We start from the raw sequence: 18,950 nt of genomic DNA on the forward strand, positions 1-18,950 counted from the left end.
GGCAACCACAACTGAGGACCATTTTAATGTATAACACTGAACGTTTTTCATGTCTATAAGTTAAGTAATTAGCTTTGTGTGTTTTCAGAAAGTATTTGTTTCATTTATTCAGACAAATGATGTTGTTTTTTAACCTTTTTACCTTGTCTTTATAAACTAAACAACCAAAAAAAGAAAACATGATGCATTTCATTAATGGATCTCTGCAGTGTCTGATGTGTTTTACATCCTTTCTAAGTCTCTTCTGTTTATAATTGGCAGGAAGGGATTATGCATTAACATTAAATACATAATTAAATACACATTAAAATTATCAATTAAAGATTTTTTTCAGGAATTTTTTTATCATATTTCCTCGTGGCGTGGATAAATCATTTGTCCTGCCACGTATCAATCATAAAACGCACCTATCGTTCACCTGCAGCCGCGTCAGGCTCTTCCCCACGTTTCCGCGTGCCTAAGCGCATGGATCTATCATAATATAGTTCCCTCGGTGTACGGGGCAAAATGAAGACGGAGAAAGACAGTTCGAGCTGACGCAGAAGTGGACAGAAATCTACTGGAGACGAGCGATGCGATGCGCTCCGTTGCGCTAATAAACAAACGCACGTGTGTGTTGTATCAGTCCGCACGGGGGAGTGCGCATGCGCACTTCCGCCTGCATTCTCAAATCGCCGAAAAATCGTCCATACCGCCTTTAATTATAGTAACTGGCCGATATGACAGAAAAAAGCCTGCGAAAATCTGGATTCAGCCACATTTTTACTTTATTGGATTATGTTGATGTTCTTTACATTAATGCAACTGCTAAATGTCTGCGATCCTTAAAGGCTTTAGATTGTGGCTCACCCATCACTGTGACCTATTAGCCAAAGCTGGGTGGCCCTCTTTAGTTGCTCATAGGGTTAAGCACTGAATGATTTTAATTCATAAAGCAATATGCCCTGCAGTCATGCAATATTTATGGGTGGTCGGTAGGTTGGACAAACAGGTCTCGCTTAGGGGTTTTCGCTCGATTTTAAAGAGAGCGAGAATCCTCCAAAAATTGTCTATGCTTTTAAATGCTTTTAAATGCTCTTAATTGTGTAAATATTTTCATGATGCGTGTACTGCTAAATTTACCACTGTGCCCCAGGTCACCCTTGAAAAAGAGGTCTTGATAAAGGTTAATCAAATCAAATTACATTTAAAAAGCATGACACATTTTTCCCATGTATTTAGAGATCAAGATTTGGACATTTACCTCAAAAAAATAGTAACATTTCCAAAGTCTGAACTGTGCTGCAAACTACATGATTTCACTGACAGATTGGCTGAGAATTCTCGACTAAAAAGGCCCAAGTGTATCTTTGATGATATGAATGCCCCAATAGATCAAGGAATTAACAGTACTGCACCGGTGTTGTTTGTATACTGGTGGCATATTAACACGGTTGTAGAACGTTTGAACCAATCAGGTGGCCGTAATTTAATGTCTGCCGTGCGTTAGCTCAAAGTTAAGATATAGACACTGAAAAGATCTCACTCTATTTATCGATAGCCAAGTCGAGACAGAGGCCAAGAACTGTCTGTAACTCTAGAAGACAACCTTGTTATTTTCAATAAAGCTATTACAGAAGGCTTTTATGAAAGGAGCCGGGCAGAGCTGCAGTTTGTTAGGTGTCTCTGCTTTGGCCGGTTTAAGACGCGCGGGGGAAAGTGATGCTATATCTCCACGCTCGGATGTATTAAATGACGGCTCTAATTTAATACGGAGATACTGAGAGACCTGCTAAGGCACTTCCTGCATCTTAGGCTGTCCAGGAACAAAGTAGTTAGCGTGTGCTGAGTAGTAGCTCTGTGGATACATTAGAGAGAGAGGAGAACGTCATTTCATTGTGCACATGTGCAAGGTGAAGAATGGACATGGGTAATGATGCAGAGACAAGGTGGTGATTTGTTTTAAGCTACCATGCTGTTAAGTCACATCATGTTAATGTTCGGATTATGTTGATGGAGTCTCATTCCCCAAAGGAAGGAATAAAATTTACATATTTTTAGGAAACCTGTAGGTCTTAAGTATAATGAAATATGCAAAATGGGCACGTGCAAAAATTGTAAAATAGAATAGAAATATTTGATTGAGTTTAATTGCATGTAATAATCACTGCTGGTCTTATTTTATTAAAAGCTTAATCACATATCAATACTATGTGGTTCATTGATAAGTGTAATTATTTAGGTCAGAATGTTTGATTTCATTGTGATTATGATTATGATGATTAAACAATGTAAACAATGACAAATATGTAAGTAAATGGTATGGAAAATTAGTACTAATTTTGAATGAAAACCCAGATTAAATTAATTAATTCAGTAGCGCCACTTCAAAAATGTATTTACATGGCCGCAATGGGACCTTTGACCGGCCAAATTTCAATGTAGACAAATTAAACTTGGCATAAAAGAGGTAAAAAAAAAAAGGTTATGTCCACACAAGTAAAAAAGTATATTATGAAGGAGTCGGCCATAATTGGATCAAACCTGATTATTAAAAAGTCATACATCATAAACTTTTAACATATCTACTACAACAGTTTGAATCAAAACTAGGTCAAACGTGAAAAACTGATGGTGAAAAAGATGATCAATTAGATTAAAATTTGTGCGTGTGGCCATGGTGAATTTTCAACAAAATCTAATATTTTGGAAGAATTTTTAAAAATCGATTACTTACAAACATTGTCAGATTTGAATGGAACCAATAGAGAGCGTGTGCAGGATTGTAAGCTGGATGTAACAATAAGCTATATAAGGTTCTAGCGTTTGATATGGCTCTCTGGCGCCCGCCTCAATTAAAAAATAAAAATCATAAAATGATATCTGTTTCACGTGCACTTGTGAAATATATTTACAGAGAGGGTGTTGATAGTGGGGAACAATCTCACAAAGTCACACCGATCTAACTTTTATCATTTAAGAGTAAAAAATAGTTTGAAAAGCCTTAAAGTGCGCAAAAGGTCTTGAAAATTGGCACAAAATGTATGTTCCATGAAGTTGTCTCAAAGTTGTTACAAAACAGCTCAGTGGCGCCCTCTTGACAATACAAATAAAAATTTGTTACGCCAATATTGGGGATGGAGTTCATAGCAGACATATAAAACTTGGCAGATACAAAGAACATCTCGAGATAATAAAATAGTTACATTATGGCCCCACCCTAAACTGCACAGGGCGTTGACCAATTTGACACGGCCAAAATCCTGTCCCCTGTATTTTAACAGACTTATCCTAGCGTTTTTATCTCTGACAGTCACCAAACTGACACATCATCATCAGGACAAATGAGGGCTCAAAAGTAGTTAAAATAATTTGCACAGATCTCAGGGTGTGGTCATAACAAGCTTTTAAAAAAGCAGCAATTTTGTAATAAAATATAGACAAAATCATTGTAATTTTGGCCAATGAGGCGTTTGGGTATTTTTATGAGCTTGATATATTGATATGTAAGTATACATTTATATTGAAAAAATGGCTCACAAGCGCCCCCTGCAGGGTTATAATGGGATGGAATTTGACACCTGTCATTTTTCAAAACATGTCAAGCCAGGGCTGGTGGCTACACCGACCGTTGAAGTGCCCCTCGCAGTTAAGTGTCAATAATCAACACTAACACTATAATTTGACCTTTTGACGTCTCTAATGATGGATATGGAACAGTATTACTTTATTCTGTTTTTATGTATGGAACTGAGGATATTCCTGGCCATCCAGTGTGCAAAGGAGCTAAAATAAATTCACCACTTTTATCAAAAATAGAAATCACACCATAATTTTATAATAGTCTTTTAGGTTAATAAAAATGCCAAATATCAAATCCAAATATAGTGGAATGTAATAATTCTAGTAAAAATCTTTTAAAGCCTTCAGCGTTCACTCCAAAATGAAACATAAACACGAATGTATGATCATTTCGATTTAATTTCAATAGCTATACAGGAGTGTATATGACAGGATATGTTAGTAATGTATATTCAGGCCTGGGGCATCATTTCTGGTGAGGACAGGGCTCTGCGAATAATTTCAAATGCTCTGCATTTGTAAAAGGATTAAGCTCACACTCACACACACACATGCACAACCTTCGACCTCATCTGAGCTGTTTTACTATACAGTAGTGGCCATTCTCCAAAAGCTTTGTACAATCAGGAATGGCGCACACGGAAACACACCATCACACAGTGTAATCCCAGGTGCCTCGGGGAGTCTCAGGAAATGGGGATGCTGCAGTCTAATTCCTGAACATAGGCAAGAAGGAATGGATTTGTGTTGGACGTGCATCCCCCCAGAGAGACTAAACAAGGAAACAACAGGATGTGGGATGATGAACGTAGGGACAATGGATGTATAAAAGCATGGCTCGAAATGAAAAAACAAATCAGGAAAAATAATCAAAGCCCATTAATTACACTACCAGAGACAAACACAGCTAATCCGTTTGGCTACAGTGAAATGACTGGGGTGGCCATTTGGAGGAGCAAATTCGGTCCAAGCAGCAGAGCCCAAGCCAAGACAACGGAGGTAAAGACTCCCATAGAGGTTAGTAAAGCAAACACTCAACTCGCATAATGGACTGGAAAATTCCCCGCTTCAGCCCCAAGTCCTCATCCACGAATCCTTCATAAAAATGTCTGCCCCGCATACTCGACTGCTGATTGATATAACATAATAGTGATTCATATTGAGTTGACATGAAAGACGTGGGTTTTATTGTTCTCAACACCTGGTGGTTGGCAGCGTTTTACCGAAGAAAGATCCTCTGGCATGAAAAATGATACACAAGCAAAAATATACACATCAAGTGAAGTTAGTGCGACCGTAAGAAGAGAGGAAACACAAAATCGGAATTTCAGTGTATGATTGACAGGTAATCTGTGTGAAAATACCACAGATGTAAAGTTGGAGTGTCTGCCATGATGATGGCAAACGCAGGCAGAGAGAACATATAGATTTTGTCATTTTAGAATAGGAGTGAGTGGATGAAAATGGACAAAAAATATATAACGCCATTACTTCAGACAGATCAGTTACAAAGGCTTGGAATAATATTGATAGTCGTACAGAAATACTAAATTTTTATCGTCTTTGAAATATTGTCTTGCATAGACTGAACTCACCATTTCTCTGACTGACAGCTCAAATAGAATAAACACATTTTAGTGAGGTGTGAAAAATATCTCGTTTGCCAAACGCGTTAAAATAAACACTACATTTTTTGGGGTTATGGAGATCTCAAAGACCAAATCTGGGAAATGGACAGAATGATTCATGTTGGTATGAATCCAGAACTTTAGCTCTGAAAGGAGCAACTTCAGGTTAATATGTGTAATATTCATCTGCATTGTTCTCGGAGGGAACATTGTTTTTTCTTTGAATAGTGGGAGATTGATTATTTGAAATGTCCACAATGCAAACACTTGTTAATACGGCATCCGTAAACAAACTGGAAAGATCGAATTGAATGTAAAAGCGGATGAGAGCGAGTGAGAATGAAAGGAACATTGGACTAACAGCGGGTTAGCATATAAAAAAGGTGGTGAACAAGCTGCCAATCTTTCAGCAGGGCAAAAGAAAATGAAGTAAAAAGTCCCTGCTAACCATGCCGCTAAATCCCAGCCACATTATAAACTCTAGTGGCGAGGAGGGGCGGGGCTAGACAGATGGAGGGCGGGAGAGAGAGAGTGAAAAAAAAGAGTGCACAGGGAAAATAGGGCTTTGTGGTCTGGCACCAGTGGGCTCTTGTCAGACCATCAGGCACGCTGTGGGGATAGAAGAAAAATGGGCAGTTGAGAGGAAGATGACAACCTCTGAATGTGCAGAAGAGTTGGGGAAATGCTTTATTCGTGAAGGCCCACATGTGTGTTTGGACTGTGCGAGGAGGAGAAAGGAAAACTAAATTGTTGAGGTTGTCCCAGAGTATCTCCATGTGAGTGGGGAGGAGGTCCAACCACAGCCCCTCCGCTCTGCCAATGCACAAATGATTAATACCTTATTTTGTTCAAATTAGAACTACCTACCTCTTTTATTTTGAAAAATGACAACCTGAATAAAAGGAAGGTCCACACACTGAATATCACATCAACTGGCAACTTTGTGGTTCAAGGTGCAACTGTTTAATTGATTCTTAACATAGAGAGCTAATAAGCCAGTGCACATAGAGCAAACCAATGTAGTTATGTAGTATGTATTTAGAACTAATAAGTAACAGAGAAGAAATATCATTTAAATGATTTTGTTACATATTTCAGAAACTATTCCTGTATAAAAATATAAATCATTGGTCATTTTTCTCTTTTTTAAACAATATATTCAATATTCAATGTTTGCATAGCTTCAAAACATTCATGATATAATCTAAATTGTATTATATTGCCCATCTCAAAACTCAATATTGAATAAAGGACACAGCAGCGGTATTGGGGCAATTGATTTATGTGTATTTTTGCCTCCAAATACTGTGCCTTTATGTTCTGTGGCAAAAAAAATAAATAAAAATCACTATTCTATGTTCCACCAATGGCTGAATTACAAAAGAACATATTAAAACATGCGTGGTTTAAGAGATCCGAGGCGACGTGAAAAAGAAGCGCAGGAGAACAGAGCATCGGGGGAAGCTTGAAGTTAAATTTTTAATATGTTACCGTATGCTTCTCTCCACAGGTGAAGACTCGGTGCCAATTTATTACCTATTCCCAGTCTTTATGAGGGCGTGATTGCGTGATGGAAGGCAAGAGGGGGCTCTATGATGACAGAAAGTGGTGCAGGAGCGAGCAGGGGGTTGGACAGACAGACAGACCTGGAGATGCAGGTGAGAAAGACAATGGTGGCGACATGCAGAGATGGAGAGCCGTCTTCTCCGACCGGTAAATCAATCCCATACACTGCCTCTATAGCTTTCCTGAACTGAGCAGTAGCGCAGTCGGATTCTCGAGCGTATAAATCACATGTTGCTCACTTCATGTTTATATAACTAACACGTGTGTAATTTATCACTAGTTAGGTGTACAGCGTCTATAATCATAACCATTCACACATACTTTAAATCCTCACAATGCACTGTTGTGATTTTATTGCAACTCTTACTTTCTTACTAAGTTGAAAGAGCAATAGAAATGACCAGCTCATGAGGCAGAGTTGTCCGGGCCTGTGGGAACCAAAAACCCTGACCAGTGGCCACTATAATTACTAGCCGACTCACCAGACACCAGAGACCTCAGTGTCACCTCTCTCACTTAACCCTATCCAACCCCAACAGGGAACGGGCCATGGGCATTTCAGCCAAATCTACATATAGGCACAAGCTCAACACCTTGTATGTATGGGATTTTACAATGTGCTGACAAATATTCACCTACATAGACGCACACCACCACCGGCTCGGCAGACACTGGCATCCATCACTTCTTGTGAAACTTAATCTCTTAGAGATGGAGAACAGCTGCAGTGGCACGCACGCACGCACACACACACACGTGCACGCGCACCCGCACACACGCACACACGCACACACACACACGCACACACACACACACACGTGCACGCGCACACAGGCACACACACACACGCACGCACACACGCACGCACGCAGACGCGCACACACACACACACACACACAGAGTCAGATCAGTTTTGCTAAGTATTTATTCTTCCACAGACTGGCATGTGACAAGACACCTTTGACCCAGGAGTGGCAGGCGTAGGTCATAAAACAGGTTGCAACCACGCGTCTAATGTTAACTGAAAAGAATGCATCAAACATCCACTTGAGAGCACACAAATAATAATAATAATGACAATGACAATGACAATGAGAATGAGAATAATAATAATAATAATAATAATAATAATAATAATAATAATAATAATAATAATAATAATAATGCTTAACACAGGCTTATTGAAACTTTTCTATAATTGCCACAGGGAAATCGATATTCAGTTACTCCACACTATGTGACCACCACATAGTGAAGCCAGGCTGCCCTGGGGCAGGCTGACAGAAGCGAGTCCCTACATCGACCCAATCACTCACACCACATTCTCACTAGGCAAGGTGTGAGAAGTCTCTTGCCTAAAGGCAAATTGACAGAACTTGGTCCAGTGGTAATACAAACCATTTTACACATTAAGCTCTCACTCAGGTGGAGTCAGCATGTCAGCCCCACAAATTTCTCCTATCGGCCAAAAACATATGGATGTATCTAAATGGACCCTCTGAATGAACATGAGCGGGAATAGTCAGGTCCAGTGCTGTGCAAGAAGTCATTAACAAATAGTGTTTGCAGTAACAAAAAGTGCTTAAAGATGCTTTAAGTACTTTTTGTTACATTAAACACTTTTTTGTTCATTACCTCTTCACAATCTTGAATATGTCTGTGTGAGCCCTTGAACTGCCTTTTTCACCATCTGGTACATGCACAAGCAAACCCCGTTTCAGGTCAAGAGGTATCAGCCATCAACCTCTGATATATGTTTTTCAATAAAATAATAATTATTTAGCACTGACAGCTGAGCTGATCTCCCAACTTTTTTACTTCTCTTCTTGTGTCAATAAGTGACACCTTTTTACTGTAATAGCAGTTGCATGATTGATTTTTTTGCCATTACTGCCATACATTGTCTGGGCAATACTGCTGACGGACATTATGCCACATTAAAGCCTGTTTGGCTTGAGGGGAAATGCATTTGTCATGAATCAAAATGGCACCAGACTTATAGTGTGCGTTCCATAATTACTATATCTTAATTTAGCTGGAATGTAATTGATGGCCATATAGCTCAAAATAAAGTATCCATAAACTACATCAGTGAAAGCATGTTAGCAGAGTCAAATCCACAGGCATACAATCAACCCTCTAATCCACTGTAGCAAAGTGCTCATGGCCTTTTGCATAAATTCCCAGACAGGGCATTGTACAAAAAAATGCTTCTGTTTTATGGCAAAGCTAAAACAAATGCTCAGTTTAATCATGATTGGAAAGAGAGAGAACTGAACCTCAGCAGCAGAAGCAGCCAAACCAAGCGCCTTACAGCCTCTTTAATCTCCCAACAGCAGTAAAACCCCGATTTAAAGACAGAAAAGAATTGTAATCGTTTATTGAAAAACGCTGCAGTGGCGTTTACCCGAGACAAAACACCAATTTAAGTGCTGCAATATATTTTCTCTTTCTTTTACAACATGAGACTGACTGATGTATTACTACGCACGCGACGCAGAAATCACTTGAACTCGGAAATATCACAGAGAATTCACACCAGACAACAACAGAGCAGGGGCATGATAACGGACCAGCTGTGACCACGCCACATGCCCGAGTCTATGTTTCCATCACTCTCGGAGAAGCATGCCCACGCGCGCGATCCCTCACACATTAAAGTGCCGTAATAAGTTGCATCACTCACGTGAGGAGCCGTGACGGAGACGACAGGGCCCGGGGGCTCACCATATCAGCGTCCCGTCACCTGCGTCCGTGGTCCGGGCTGTTAAAAACTCGCAGGTGAGATCGAACCGGGGCTCTTCTCGCGGTCGCCGATCGCGTCCGTGTGCATAAAGATCCAGCGTGGCTGCGGCCGCTCTGCCCAAATAATCCCACACCGCGCGCCTGCTTCTCCCTCCTCTCTCTCTCTCTCTCTCTCTCTCGCTCGCTCTCAACCTCGCTCTCTCCTTCTCTCTCGCTCCAATAATTTCCTCCGACCTGCGCCGCCGCGTGAGTGTGTGCGTGAGTGTGTGTGTGCGGCAGCCGCTAAATCCCCCGCGCGGTGATGTGGAGTCAACTTGGCACATTTTAAAGGTGCAGATGCCGCGCGTTAAAAGCCGCCGCTGTCTCGTTGATTCAAAGTCCGTCAATGTTTAGCTTTAATTTATTTTTATTTTCTATTCTTTTATTTTTTTATTTTTTATTTTTTATTTTTTATTTTTTATTTTTTATTTTTTATTTTTTTATTTTTTATTTTTTATTTTTTATTTTTTATTTTTTATTTTTTATTTTTTATTTTTTATTTTTTATTTTTTTATTTTTTATTTTTTATTTTTTATTTTTTATTTTTTATTTTTTATTTTTTATTTTTTATTTTTTATTTTTTATTTACAGACTCGGTAAAAAATTAAAACGCCAAGAAATGTCAACTGCGTTCCACTCTGGATTAAAAACAAAAAAAAACGTAAAATGCCAAACGTCTGGATGGCTCCTAACTACTGCGGTATTCATGTTCATGCACATTGGCCATGAGAAAAGCGGTCCACAAAAAAACAAGTGAAAGAGTTTGAAAGTTTTTTCTGTTTTCATCCTCGAGCTCAGTGCAGACGCTGAAATGCAAAGTTTAATGCAGAAATGGTCCATATGTTTGTGTTTGGATCGCTTATGGCATAAAATGTGATGCAACCAAGAAGCACATGTGCCACTCACCATGGGAGAGTACAAGGCCTGGTTTTCAATGCAACTATTACCAAGATACCTACACAAGTTTCTTTATTTCATGTTAATTATAATAATTTGCATTGGATAAAAGATAGCTATTTTAATTTGTAAGTGTTGAAATATGATTGTCGTCGCCACTGTGCACTGTTCACTTTCTGCACTACATATGTCAATTCAACTGTAAATTTGTGTACATAGTAAGCCTCTTTTTATGTTTCATCTTACAGCCTATTTTTATTATTTCTTATCCTGTAGCAGACTTAAATTGTTTTTTTTTTTTCTTTTTGACTTATATAGGTTGTTTTATCATTGTTAATTGTTTTCTGTTGCACCGAATCACCAAAGCAAGTTCCTATGTTTGTGAATTCTGTCCAGTAGCAATGGCAATAAACCTTTTCTGATTCTGATAAATGGGATGTTGAGGGTCAAAGCCACAGGACGGGAGATCTAGAACATCAAATATGAGATTTATGGATTTGGTGTGAGAGAAGAGGATGCAGAAGACAGTAAAAAAACATAAACATGGGTGAAAAGTGGGCGAGTTAAGAGCTACAGTTAAGTGATTTGAAAGTGTCCATTCAAGACAGTAGTTTAAGGAGTGAGAGACCGCAAAAAGAGAGAGAGAGACAGGTAGCGCTATCTGTGTGTGCTGACCTGGAACACCATTCACAATCAGCAGTGCAGCAGATTCCCATCAGTGCAATGTAAATTAGACAGGGCAGCAGCATTAATGTCTTTTATCGCGAAAATAAGTAGAAACAAAAAAACACAACCTTCGGCTCAGGACACATACACAATCTTTGGCGCGTATCAAACTCTTTAAATGTAATAACGGCACATAAGGGATCTGATTAGGATTAAAATAGAACGTGATGCTGCAATTGATGGTCCTCATGACAGGGCATCACACTGCGCAAACTCACTGGCGTTGAGTTACATAGCATCCGTGTTCAGAGGTTTCAAATGTGCAGCATAAGACAACGTCGCTCCACACACTGCACCATCATGTTGTCAGAGTGTATAAAGACTGCCATGTACAGTATGTGAGCACTGTGGATTAAATATTCAAGAGCACTGTGATAAATGTGGGTTCAGTATTCATTGTACATGGATGCATGGCTGCACTTTGTGTGGGCAAACACATGACCTTCGACACACACGTTCAATGGGATTCACTTAACTGCTGCAGTCATCGTCAGCTTTTTTTTTTTCTCAATGCATGGACTAGATTGCTGTATGTTTCAAGGATTACCTAAAGTATTATAAACAAAAACCTCTCAGTTACTCAGTTATTATTGTGATAGTTTAAGGTTTAATTGTAACATTATTCTCCCCATACTAAAGGTGAAACATGTGATTAGTTGCAAAGTGCATCGATGCCTCTCACTTAGATGGTCATGTAGCTGGACTCTCTGTGTGGGAGGGCTGTACTCAATAGATCGATACTGTGATATATCGTGTCGGACGTCTTGGGAATACGTGTGTCAATACAGATATGCGTGTTGTGATACTTTTGAAGAACATAAAGTTGTTATTAATGGCAGAGTTCTACCATTTTTAACCAACAGACTGCTGCATCAAGGCTGAATCTGAGGAGCTGACAATGTGGCTTAATCAGACAGGTGTATTCTCATATTAAGGACATGGAATTCCAATATATTTTGTCAACTTTTAATGCTGGTTTTAATGTATAGCCTAGGACACACATCGCAGCCGACTCTTTCAGGTTTTCTGTGGTACAAAGCCTTCTTCTCTGGGCTCTGGAACAGCCTTCCAACAGAGCTGAGACAAATCCAGAGCGTGGATTCTTTTAAAGCGTAACTACACATTTAGACAGGCTTTGAAATGCTTACCATGGTCCATCTCGTGTAGTTTTAACTTTTGAAGTCAACTCATTTATTTATTAGCACTCTTGAGATTTCTTGGAATGAAAAGTGACTTATAAATCAAATCTATTATTTTTATAACTGTCTGAAGGGAGTTGCCCTGAGCGCCGTCTTCCGACCTCTAGTGAAAATAACTTCTACACAGACTACAAAGGCGTTTTCAGGCCGTCCAGGGAATCGGTGCAAGGTTGACTTGTTTGGCCACACAAATGTTGGACATTTTACACAAATCAATCTACTTTATAGCATATTTTAGCGTGAAGACTTTCCCCTCATTTTACACTTAAGTGAAGCTAGTTCCTGCTCAACAGGAAGTGTGATTACAATGGAAGTGTTGATCCGTGGCAAAAAGAGGCAAAAGTGGGCGGGGCTGTATAAGGGAAAATACAGCAAATCTAGAGGACAATATTTCCGAATGTGGTAAGAACGTGCACCTTTTGAATGGAAATAGGTTTGTCACATCACACCTGTTCTTTTGCAACATCAACATTGCATACCATTGGAAAACCATGAAACAGCATTTAGAACCATCACATGCACAATACGTCGGTTCAGTCCTTGTCCATGTAATTTTCTTTAAACATTGATTTGGTTTTATATAATATAATAGTTTAAATGGCCTATATACTTGATATAGTGTATAAAATACAATATAAAGAACATCTGTAAATATGAGCTTTTCTCTTTTGATAATACGGGCCTCCATACAAAACTCATGTTAGAAGGGACGGTTTGTCTACTCTACCTCACCATACCAGACAGGCAATTGCTGTTGGAATTCATGTGCAATTCATGTGCAATTACTGTGAAATTCATGTGCAATCTATGTGCTGTCGTGACACATATTCATGTGCAATTACTGTCGGGATCACATGCAATGGTATTTATTTATTTATTTGTCTATGGAAGTTTTTGTTTATAGGAGATCTTCTACTGAAAGTGTTTTTCAGACTTCCTATAAGTGATCTGTTCTTCTGTATCTACCTCTGTATCTACCTGCGTTGCACCAATGAAATTTCCCCATGTGGGACAATAAAGGAATATCTTATCTTATCTTATCTTATCAAATCCTTGGATCATGACCATAAAGGCTTGATTCAGACTTATAGCGAGGCGCAGACCAATGGACCTTTATAACCCTGACATTTAAATAATTGCCTGTAATCGGAGCATCTTGCCACCCTGCACGCTTGCAAACACAAACACAAACACACACACACACATTAACTTCATCAGCGATGGATAATTATTAATGCCACACAAACACTGTCATGTTTACTGATGTGTTCACAGGACAAACACAAATAAACAGCCTCAACGCTTAGAAGTGGAAGAGGACCGCGCTCCAGACAGGATATGGACAAGTTTACCTCCTTATCACCACATCATTATCTTTCCTTATGGTACATGCTCAGAGTTTTCCAGCAGTGGCCTACTCGCCATTACACCTTCCCTGCTGTAACAGAGATGGCATGTTCCTTAGCTGCACCTCCACAATTACAGACATAATTTAATTGGGGGAGACAGTAATGTAGCTAATGGGGAGAAGAAGTCTGCAGGATGTCAAGGGAAAAAGCTCGAGGTTGGTTTATTACACCTTTATGAGAGCCATATCCTTCCTATGTGTAATCTTATATGGGCAAGAATGAGCAGAAGAAAACTGTGAAAAACATAAATAAAACCATGTCAAAACAGGTGAAAATATGATATTTTATCTTTAGGTACGCTGTGTTCTCCTCGCTGGAGTTGAAATATTTGAGTGCTCTTATCATGAAAGAACAATCAAGTTTGTTTTTATAATAGTAATTCTGTGTCCATATATTCCTCTGGAGATGTTATCATTGCATTGTAAGCTTATTTTGACTAGATTAGCTTTTTCAAATGTGTGTTTTCTGTGAATATGTAGATTTCTTTCTTTACAGTGGAGCAAGAAAGATATCTGTGATTTATTTTGTATTTGTCTGTGTTATGGGATTCTGACAGTTATTATTATTGAGTAGCTGTGAAAAAAACACGTTTGAGAAATGGTGAGCAATAAATCCCTCCAAAAATCAAATCTTTGTGTGGCTCAATTGTGGAAATTATGGAGAATGAGAACAATGGTGACGCCATTATAATTGCTTTAGCTATGCAATACAATGCCCAAACGCTGTGTTATGGTCTAAAATTCCGAGAAGATCCAGTGAGCAACTCATAGGACGAGAAGGTATTAGAGTGTGTGCGCTGATTAAAAATAAAAACTTGAACAAATGGCAGTGAAGAAAAGCAGCCTGAAAAAGCTTTCACTCACGGTCTATAGAATGATGTTCATCCCGTCTGCTCTATTCACAATGAGGAAATTGCATTTGGGAATATTGAAGCGGTGCCTGTCTGGTATGGTGAGGTAGAGTAGACAAACCGTCCCTTCTAACATGAGTTTTGTATGGAGGCCCGTATTATCAAAAGAGAAAAGCTCATATTTACAGTGTGAAAGATGCACGCGCATGCACAGGCACAAACTTGATCTGCACTGTGGATTTCATTCAGCCTTCAGAGGACTCTCCCCACCTCAACTGAAGAAGAGGAAATGAGAATTGCACCAAATACAAGAAGAACAAATTGACTTAAAGGTAAAAGAACAGAGGTAGAAAAAGACTGTACAATATACACAGGAGGGCACTGTAAATACTATGTGCACAGAGGGGCAAAATCAGGGCTATTCTCAGCAAGGCAAATCGTTAAAGGATCATTTTTGGTGCAGCTGAAGTCAACAGGTTCCAGAAAAATGGAGAGCGGACACACCATTAACTGAGGTTGCTGACTCTGTTTAAAAAAGTGAGTGACAACTGACAAGCTAAGCAGCGATCACATTAGGGGAGGACGGCAAGACTGCACACCATTGGGGATGGGAACATGACACAGAACAGTGCTACTCATTGAGAAAGGTAAATTTAGATTGTTACTAAATATAAGGAAGCTGTGTATTTGAAGTATTTATATTTAATGGTATCTATTAACTGCAAAATATTCCTAGACTTGACTATGTTGAAAACCGATTTGTCAGAGCCCTGTGGAATAGCCAAAAACTGCACTCAAGTTAATACACAATACATTAATAAAAATAATATTATTCAAGAAGAAGTACAAAGCAAGAGTAAAATTGTATTTGGGGAAACTGCTACTAAAGTAAGCATAATTGTAAAAGTAACTGTCTGGACTTCTAATATGTCATTTGAAAGCTATGTCTTTTTGAACAAAATGAATGTACATAAATATACCATAACATTAAGCTACACAAGAAATATTTGAGTGAACGACACTGAGTATTACCCACCTCTGAATAAATGTATATATGTATATATATATATATATATATATATATATACCCAAAATGCACAATAGGTAAAATCCTGCTAAATCCAGCTAAAGTAGCCCTGACCAAGTCTAGCTCAAGACCTGAAGATGGGTCCTTGAGCGCTGTGGCACCCATTGCTCCTGACAGGTTGCCTCAGCAGCATTGAGGGATGGGTCAAATGCAAAGGACAAATCTCCCTAGTGTGTACCTTAAACTTGCTGAGATTCACTTTTATCACCAGATTTGTTGTCAGTTTTGGCCGTGTTATCATAAGAATAATAAAAAATACATAACAGCATAAAGAGCAATGTATTAATTCTTTCTTCAGGTCTATAGTTTCATATTGCAAGTTTTATAATTAGCTAATATAGTGTAGTATTGATCGCAGACCTCTGTATCATGGAGTATTGAGATCATATCAAGGCATTCAAAACTTGGGTTTACATTAAGTGGCATAGCAGATTTAATCTACAAAGAGCCCTGCCTGTTACATACGATTGACTGGCAATAATGTAAAAAAAACAAACAAACAATAAGTGGCTTACACACAATCCTTCATCCTGAACACAGACGCTCACACTGGGGTCAGTGAGAAGTGGCTGTCACTGTGATTGGCTCCTGCTGCTGCGGGTGAGCCCACAATAGCCAATTATCCTTCATTATCCAGCACAGCAGTCCTCGTGGTCTGGATGCCTCTACAAGTGCTCGAGCGTATGTGTCATAGCAGGGAGAGGTTGGCAAATTGTTAGTTATATATTTCAGTATAGGGAAGAGGATAGAGGAGAAATCTGCATTGAGAATATATCAAAAGAAGACTGCAGACAGGAGCTGATGATTGGATTCGACAGGGAAGATGGGATCGTGGACAGGACCTCCAGTGAGATGCGTCGGGTGACAGATGTGCGATGACCGGGTGGGAATGGAGATTCAGATTGTGTATGACCAATGCGTGACCGAATGTGACAATCTCACTCATACATTACAACCAAGTCTTTTCTGATTCAGACCAGCTCAGCACCACCACCCAATTTGTGCCAATCAACATGGAGGGCGGTGCAAGAGATGGCGGTGTAATCCTTTTTTTTTTAGAACAAGACCAGAAAGCAAAGAAGACAAGTAGCATAGAACATTTCCAGAAACAAAATCATGTCACATTAAACTCCAAATAGTCTGTTAAATTTGTCAAAATGTGATTCTATTTTTCTTGTGACGCTGCCAGAAGTATGCTCCAAAGCTATCCATTTATTGTGTCCATGGCAGGAGTTCTAAGGTCCAAATACATAGTTCTGAAATCCAATGAAATGGCAGTGTCAAAAAGGGGAGGGGGGCCTACTGGCAGTCTGAATTTCCCTGTGAATAATGGGCACCTTGACACGGCGTCACACACAAAAAAGAAAACAACATGATACACATTTCCAGTAGAATGCTTTCTAGCCGTGTAATTTTGTGATGTCCATATAGTTTCCCATTCACTGTCTGTCAAAACAAAATTACCTTTTCTTTACCATTTATTTCTAATAGATTTAGTAGAATGGTTTTCCAGATTATTAATGTATTTATATCATTTGGATATTATTCTCCTTGAAAGTTCTGATTTATAAGCCTTTATGAATATTTCAGTCAGAGGGTTAAAGTGGCTGTTGCTTTGTCTAATTTCTTACTCGTAAATATCTATATTATTTCTAAAAGTCCTATTTCTCTAAGTCAAATGTTTCTTTCAGCATATCAAAACATTTCATTTGATTTCGTTTTTCAACCTGGTAGAAAGGCAGTGTTACTTTCACATCGACTGAAGGCATTTTAATAAAGCAGCAGCTCCAAATCAAGCAGGAAGATAATTGTTTTTGCCAAACACAGTTTGAATAGCTGCTAATGAAGAATGTCTAATATAATTTGAATCCCTTAGCTGTTCATTTTGAATCAAGATCCGGGTTTAAAAAGGGATCCAACAGCATTATTTTAATTAAACATTTAGTTAATAAAAGATAAGCTTTTCAGATCCGTAATTTCTTAACAATCTTGCACCTGTGCACAATTAAATTGTTGCTGGGATTACGCATGTTTTAATCAGAGCGGCATGAAAATCTACAAACGAAAGTGGCTCAAAACTGCCCTTACAAAGTAACTACAACTATTTCCTTCTTCTGAGAGTTCACACTTTGATTGTTTAATCCCCTTGTCACTCACTCAGAGGATGACAGAACCTGACCTGTTGTAAGTGACGTATGCTCTTGATAAAAAGACAACCTGTAGTAGCTTTATTTGTGGAGCTTTCAAAAGCTTTTTATTCTGTTGATCATGACTTTTCACTTAATAAATTAAGACTGATTAGCTTCATTCAAAAATACATCAATTGGTTTAAAAACATATTTGATAGACTGTACCCAGTGTGTTCTAGCAGAAGGCCACAAATCTGAAATCTTGTAAAATGTTCCTCGGATTAATTTTGGCGCCTGTAATATTTAAAATCTTCGTAAATGATCTGAGAAAAGGTTTGCAAGCCAAATTACATCTATGTGCAGACGATGCAGTGGTTTACTCCCAAAGCCCATCCATTATGGAGGCAGAACAAAAACTACAATCAGCATTCCATCCCTTAGACATGGCTCTATTGAGTCTAAACCTCACATTAAACACCAAAAAACTACAGGTAAATATCATGACATTCTAAAAAAAAATCTCATTTGAACAATAATCTTAATATTCATACATCTGACCCATCAAAATGTTTCACTCATGTATTACGGATTGATAATTGTATCACATGTAAAATACATATCACAACCATTTAAAAACTTGACAAAAGACTTGCCTTTATTTGACACAAATTATGTCTTTAAAAACTGAAGTGTCACTGGATAAATTCAAGATTTTTTTTTTTTTTTTTTAAGTGTGGCGCTTGTGAATTGTTTATGTTTTTCTTGAGAGAGCTGTTTTAATAATGTAATATTTTTTGTGTTTTTCTGTACTGTATTGATTGTGTTTGCTGCTGATCCAAGTCTCTCTCGCAAAAGAGATTCTGACTCTCAATGGAACCTCCTGGTAAAATGAAGGTAAATATACAGTATATATATGTAGATATAAAAAGAATCAGATCACAATTCCATTTTTATCATCATATCATCCAAACCTAATTTCACGGCACACATGTAGCTTCTTTATCTAGATTATCAACACACAATTACCCAAAACCACTTAAATTGTCATCTACACAACCTGAGAGATCCACCCATCCATCAAAATTCATCAATGAAGTGTCTATGCATCTAGGGG

General features: G+C 38.6%; 2 protein-coding genes across 23 annotated transcripts in view; both read right to left on the bottom strand.

The window, feature by feature from the left end:
- Positions 1-18,950, bottom strand: part of ptprdb (protein tyrosine phosphatase receptor type Db) — a 177,274-nt gene that overhangs the window by 81,619 nt on the left and 76,705 nt on the right. The window contains exon 1 of one of the 22 annotated variants that reach the window (XM_072462649.1): positions 9,483-9,606. The exons of the other annotated variants lie outside the window; for them this stretch is intronic. The gene's annotated coding sequence lies outside the window, so the exon portion shown is untranslated. Of the gene's footprint in view, positions 1-9,482; positions 9,607-18,950 lie in introns of those variants that run through there. 22 annotated transcript variants of the gene reach the window in all.
- The window catches only part of allc (allantoicase), a 45,390-nt gene that overhangs the window by 13,630 nt on the left and 12,810 nt on the right, over positions 1-18,950 (bottom strand). The window lies entirely within an intron of this gene.

Source organism: Eucyclogobius newberryi, unplaced genomic scaffold, assembly GCF_026437365.1.
Source record: "Eucyclogobius newberryi isolate DKJ021-1_F unplaced genomic scaffold, fEucNew1.0.hap1 SCAF_4, whole genome shotgun sequence".
NCBI classification, from domain to species: Eukaryota; Metazoa; Chordata; class Actinopteri; order Gobiiformes; family Gobiidae; genus Eucyclogobius; species Eucyclogobius newberryi.